This window comes from Mus caroli, unplaced genomic scaffold (genome assembly GCF_978045245.1).
Source record: "Mus caroli unplaced genomic scaffold, Mus_caroli_1 scaffold_21, whole genome shotgun sequence".
NCBI lineage: Eukaryota > Metazoa > Chordata > Mammalia > Rodentia > Muridae > Mus > Mus caroli.
Window position 1 is genome coordinate 18,787,649 of NW_028227276.1, and position 5,950 is coordinate 18,793,598.

Genomic DNA, 5,950 nt, shown 5'->3' on the forward strand with positions numbered 1-5,950 from the left:
AGTCTTTATCTCTGTCTCTCTCAGTCTCTCTCTGTCTCTCTCTGTGTCTCTCTCTGTCTTCTCTGTCTCTCTCTCTGTCTCTCTCAGTTTCTATCTCTGTCTCTATCAGTCTCTCTCTGTCTCTCTCGGTGTCTCTCTCTGTCTCTGTCTCTCTCTGTCTCTATCTCTGTCTCTCTCTGTCTCTCTCTGTCTCTCTCTCTGACTCACTCTTTCTCTCTTTATCTCGCTCTGTCTCCCTCTCTCTCTGTCTCTCTCTGTCTCTCTCAGTCTCTATCTCTGTCTCTCTCAGTCTCTCTCAGTCTCTCTCTGTCTCTCTCCGTGTCTCTCTCTGTCTTCTCTGTCTCTCTCAGTCTCTCTCTGTCTCTCTCTGTCTCTCTCTCTGTCTCTCTCATTCTCTATCTCTGTCTCTCTCAGTCTCTCTCTGTCCCTCTCAGTGTCTCTCTCTTTCTCTCTCTGTCTCTCTCTCTCTCTGTGTCTCTATCTCTGTCTCGCTCTGTCTCTCTCTGTCTCTCTCTGTCTCTCTCTGTGTCTCTCTCTGTCTCTCTCAGTCTCTCTCACTGTCTCTGTCTCTCTCTGTCTCTCTCTTTGTCTCTGTCTCTCTCTGTCTTCTTTGTCTCTCTCTCTCCCTCTCTCTCTGTCTCTCTCTGTCTCAATCCGTGTCTCTCTCTTTCTCTCTCTGTCTTTCTCTGTGTCCCTCTGTCTCTCTCTGTCTCTATCTTTGTCTCTATCTGTCTCTCTCTGTATCAATCTGTCTCTCTGTCACTCTTTCTGTCTATCTCAGTCTCTCTCTCTGTCTCTCTCTGTCTCTCTTTGTATCTCTCTGTCTCTCTCTGTATCTCTCTGTCTCTCTCTGTCTCCCTCTCTCTCTGTCTCTCTCTGTCTCTCTCTGTCTTAATCTCTGTCTCTCTGTGTCTCTCTCTGTCTCTCTCTGTCTTTATCTCTGTCTCTCTCAGTCTCTCGCTGTCTCTCTCTGTCTCTCTCTGTGTCTCTCTCTGTCTTTCTCTGTCTCCCTCTGTCTCTCTCTGGCTCTATCTCTGTTTCTCTCTGTTTATCACTCTGTCGCTCTGTCTCTCCCTATGTCTCTCTCTGTCTCTCTCTATCTCTCACTGTGTCTCTCTCTGTCTCTCTCTGTGTCTCTCTCTGTCTCTCTCAGTCTCTCTCACTGTCTCTGTCTCTCTCTGTCTCTCTCTTTGTCTCTGTCTCTCTCTGTCTTCTTTGTCTCTCTCTCTCCCTCTCTCTCTGTATCTCTCTGTCTCAATCCGTGTCTCTCTCTTTCTCTCTCTGTCTTTCTCTGTGTCCCTCTGTCTCTCTCTGTCTCTATCTTTGTCTCTATCTGTCTCTCTCTGTATCAATCTGTCTCTCTGTCACTCTTTCTGTCTATCTCAGTCTCTCTCTCTGTCTCTCTCTGTCTCTCTTTGTATCTCTCTGTCTCTCTCTGTATCTCTCTGTCTCTCTCTGTCTCCCTCTCTCTCTGTCTCTCTCTGTCTCTCTCTGTCTTAATCTCTGTCTCTCTGTGTCTCTCTCTGTCTCTCTCTGTCTTTATCTCTGTCTCTCTCAGTCTCTCGCTGTCTCTCTCTGTCTCTCTCTGTGTCTCTCTCTGTCTTTCTCTGTCTCCCTCTGTCTCTCTCTGGCTCTATCTCTGTTTCTCTCTGTTTATCACTCTGTCGCTCTGTCTCTCTCTATGTCTCTCTCTGTCTCTCTCTATCTCTCACTGTGTCTCTCTCTGTCTCTCTCTGTGTCTCTCTCTGTCTCTCTCTTTCTCTCTCTATGTCTCTCTCTGTCTCTACCTCTGTCACTCTCTGTCCCTATCTGTCTCTCTCTGTCTCTCTCTGTCACTCTTTCTGTCTATCTCAGTCTCTCTCTCTGTCTCTCTCTGTCTCTATCTCTGTCTCTCTCTGTCTCTATCTCTGTCTCTCTCTGTCTTTCTCTGTCTCTCTCTGTCTCTCACTGTCTCTCTCTGTCTCTCTCTCTCTCTGTCTCTGTCTCTTTTTCTATGTCTGTTTCTCTCTCTCTGTCTCTCTCTCTGTCTCTCTCAGTCTCTCTCACTCTGTCTTTGTCTCTCTCTCTCTCTATCTCTGTCTCTCTCTTTCTCTCTCTGTCTCTCATTGTCTCTCTCTGTCTCTCTCCGTCTCTCTGTCTCTATCTCTGTCTCTCACTGTTTATCACTCTTTCGCTCTGTCTCACTCTGTGTCTCTCTCTGTCTCTCTCTATCTCTCACTGTGTCTCTTTCTGTCTCTCTCTGTCTCTCTGTCACTATCTCTGTCTCTCTCTGTCTCTCTCTGTCTCTCTCTTTGTCTCTCTCAGTCTCTCAGTCTCTCTCACTCTGTTCTCTCTCTCTCTACTTCTCTCTGTGTCTCTCTATGTCTCTCTCTCTCTGTCTCTCTCTGTGTCTCTCTGTCTCTATCTCTGTATCTCTCTGTCTCTCTCTGTCTCTCGCTGTCTCTCGCTGTCTCTCTCTGTCTCTCTCTGTGTCTCTCTCTGTCTCCTTCTGTCTTTCTCTGTCTCCCTCTCTCTCTCTGTCTCTCACTCTGTCTCTCTCAGTCTCTCTTACTCTGTCTTTGTCTCTATCTGTCTCTCTCAGACTGTCTCACTCCTTCTCTATCTCTCTCTGTCTCTCTCTTTTCGGTTTTCTGTCGCTCTCTGTCCCTCTCTCTGTCTCTCTCTCTCTGTCTCTCTCTGTCTCTGTCTGTCTCCCTCTCTCACTGTCTCTCTCTGTCTCTCTCTCTGTCTCTCTCTGTCTCTCTCTCTGTCTCTCTCTGTCTCTCTCTGTCTCTATCTCTGTCTCTCTCTGTCTCTCTCTGTCTCTCTCTGTCTCTTTCTCTGTCTCTCTCTGTTTTTCTCTGTCTCCCTCTCTCTCTCTCTGTCTCTCTCTCTGTCACTCTCTGTCTCTATTTCTGTCTCTCTGTTTATCACTCTGTCGCTCTATCACTCTCTCTGTCTCTCTCTGTCTCTCTCTATCTCTCACTGTGTCTCTCTCTGTCTCTCTCTGTCTCTCTTTGTCCCTCTCTCTGTCTCTCTCTGTCTCTCTCTGAATCTCTCTGTCTCTCTCTGTATCTCTCTGTCTCTCTCTCTATCTCTGTCTCTCTCTGTCTCTGTCACTGCCTCTCTCTGTCTCTCTCTGTCTCCCTCTCTCACTGTCTCTCTCTGTCTCTCTCTGTCTTAATCTCTCTCTCTCTTAGTCTCTCTCTGTCTCTCTCTGTGTCTCTTTCTGTCTCTCTCTGTATTTATCTCTGTCTCTCTCTGTCTCTCTCTGTCTCTCTCTGTCTCTTTCTATGTCTCTTGTCTCTCTCTGTGTCTCTCTCTGTCTTCTCTGTCTCTCTCTCTGTCTCTCTCTGTCTCTCTTTGTCTCTCTCTGTCTCTCTCTGTGTCTCTCTCTGTCTTCTCTGTCTCTCTCTCTCTGTCTCTCTCTGTCTCTCTCTTTGTCTCTGTCTCTCTCTGTGTCTCTCTCTGTCTCTCTCAGTCTCTATCTGTCTCTCTCTGTCTCTCTCTGTGTCTCTCTCTGTCTCTCTCAGTCTCTATCTGTCTCTCTCTGGCTCTATCTCTGTCTCTCTCTGTCTCCCTCTCTCTCTGTCTCTCTCTGTCTCTCTCTGTCTTAATCTCTGTCTCTCTGTGTCTCTCTCTGTCTCTCTCTGTCTTTATCTCTGTCTCTCTCAGTCTCTTGCTGTCTCTCTCTGTCTCTCTCTGTGTCTCTCTCTGTCTTTCTCTGTCTCCCTCTGTCTCTCTCTGGCTCTATCTCTGTTTCTCTCTGTTTATCACTCTGTCGCTCTGTCTCTCTCTATGTCTCTCTCTGTCTCTCTCTATCTCTCACTGTGTCTCTCTCTGTCTCTCTCTGTGTCTCTCTCTGTCTCTCTCTTTCTCTCTCTATGTCTCTATCTGTCTCTATCTCAGTCTCTCTCTGTCTCTCTCTGTCTCTCTTTGTGTCTCTTTCTGTCTTCTCTGTCTATCTCTACGTCTCTCTCAGTCTCTATCTCTGTCTCTCTCAGTCTCTCTCTGTCTCTCTCTGTGTCTCTCTCTGTCTCTCTCTTTCTGTCTCTCTGTCTCTCTTTGTCTCTCTTTGTCTCTCTCTGTCTCTCTCTCTCGTTTGTCTGTCTCTGTCTCTCTCAGTCTTTATCTCTGTCTCTCTCAATCTCTCTCTGTCTCTCTCTGTGTCTCTCTGTCTCTGTCTCTCTCTGTCTCTATCTCTGTCTCTCTCTGTCTCTCTCTGTCTCTCTCTCTGACTCACTCTTTCTCTCTTTATCTCGCTCTGTCTCCCTCTCTCTCTGTCTCTCTCTGTCTCTCTCAGTCTCTATCTCTGTCTCTCTCAGTCTCTCTCAGTCTCTGTCTCTCTCCGTGTCTCTCTCTGTCTTCTCTGTCTCTCTCAGTCTCTCTCTGTCTCTCTCTGTCTCTCTCTCTGTCTCTCTCATTCTCTATCTCTGTCTCTCTCAGTCTCTCTCTGTCCCTCTCAGTGTCTCTCTCTTTCTCTCTCTGTCTCTCTCTCTCTCTGTGTCTCTATCTCTGTCTCGCTCTGTCTCTCTCTGTCTCTCTCTGTCTCTCTCTGTGTCTCTCTCTGTCTCTCTCAGTCTCTCTCACTGTCTCTGTCTCTCTCTGTCTCTCTCTTTGTCTCTGTCTCTCTCTGTCTTCTTTGTCTCTCTCTCTCCCTCTCTCTCTGTCTCTCTCTGTCTCAATCCGTGTCTCTCTCTTTCTCTCTCTGTCTTTCTCTGTGTCCCTCTGTCTCTCTCTGTCTCTATCTTTGTCTCTATCTGTCTCTCTCTGTATCAATCTGTCTCTCTGTCACTCTTTCTGTCTATCTCAGTCTCTCTCTCTGTCTCTCTCTGTCTCTCTTTGTATCTCTCTGTCTCTCTCTGTATCTCTCTGTCTCTCTCTGTCTCCCTCTCTCTCTGTCTCTCTCTGTCTCTCTCTGTCTTAATCTCTGTCTCTCTGTGTCTCTCTCTGTCTCTCTCTGTCTTTATCTCTGTCTCTCTCAGTCTCTCGCTGTCTCTCTCTGTCTCTCTCTGTGTCTCTCTCTGTCTTTCTCTGTCTCCCTCTGTCTCTCTCTGGCTCTATCTCTGTTTCTCTCTGTTTATCACTCTGTCGCTCTGTCTCTCTCTATGTCTCTCTCTGTCTCTCTCTATCTCTCACTGTGTCTCTCTCTGTCTCTCTCTGTGTCTCTCTCTGTCTCTCTCTTTCTCTCTCTATGTCTCTCTCTGTCTCTCTCTGTCACTCTTTCTGTCTATCTCGGTCTCTCTCTCTGTCTCTCTCTGTCTCTATCTCTGTCTCTCTCTGTCACTCTTTCTGTCTATCTCGGTCTCTCTCTCTGTCTCTCTCTGTCTCTATCTCTGTCTCTCTCTGTCTCTATCTCTGTCTTTCTCTGTCTCTCTCTGTCTCTCTCTGTCTCTCACTGTCTCTCTCTGTCTCTCTCTCTGTCTCTGTCTCTTTTTCTATGTCTGTTTCTCTCTCTCTGTCTCTCTCTCTGTCTCTCTCAGTCTCTCTCACTCTGTCTTTGTCTCTCTCTCTCTCTATCTCTGTCTCTCTCTTTCTCTCTCTGTCTCTCATTGTCTCTCTCTGTCTCTCTCCGTCTCTCTATCTCTGTCTCTCACTGTTTATCACTCTGTCGCTCTGTCTCTCTCTGTGTCTCTCTCTGTCTCTCTCTATCTCTCACTGTGTCTCTTTCTGTCTCTCTCTGTCTCTCTGTCACTATCTCTGTCTCTCTCTGTCTCTCTCTGTCTCTCTCTTTGTCTCTCTCAGTCTCTCAGTCTCTCTCACTCTGTTCTCTCTCTCTCTACTTCTCTCTGTGTCTCTCTATGTCTCTCTCTCTGTCTCTCTCTGTGTCTCTCTGTCTCTATCTCTGTATCTCTCTGTCTCTCTCTGTCTCTCGCTGTCTCTCTCTGTCTCTCTCTGTGTCTCTCTCTGTCTCCTTCTGTCTTTCTCTGTCTCCCTCTCTCTCTCTGTCTCTCACTCTGTCTCTCTCAGT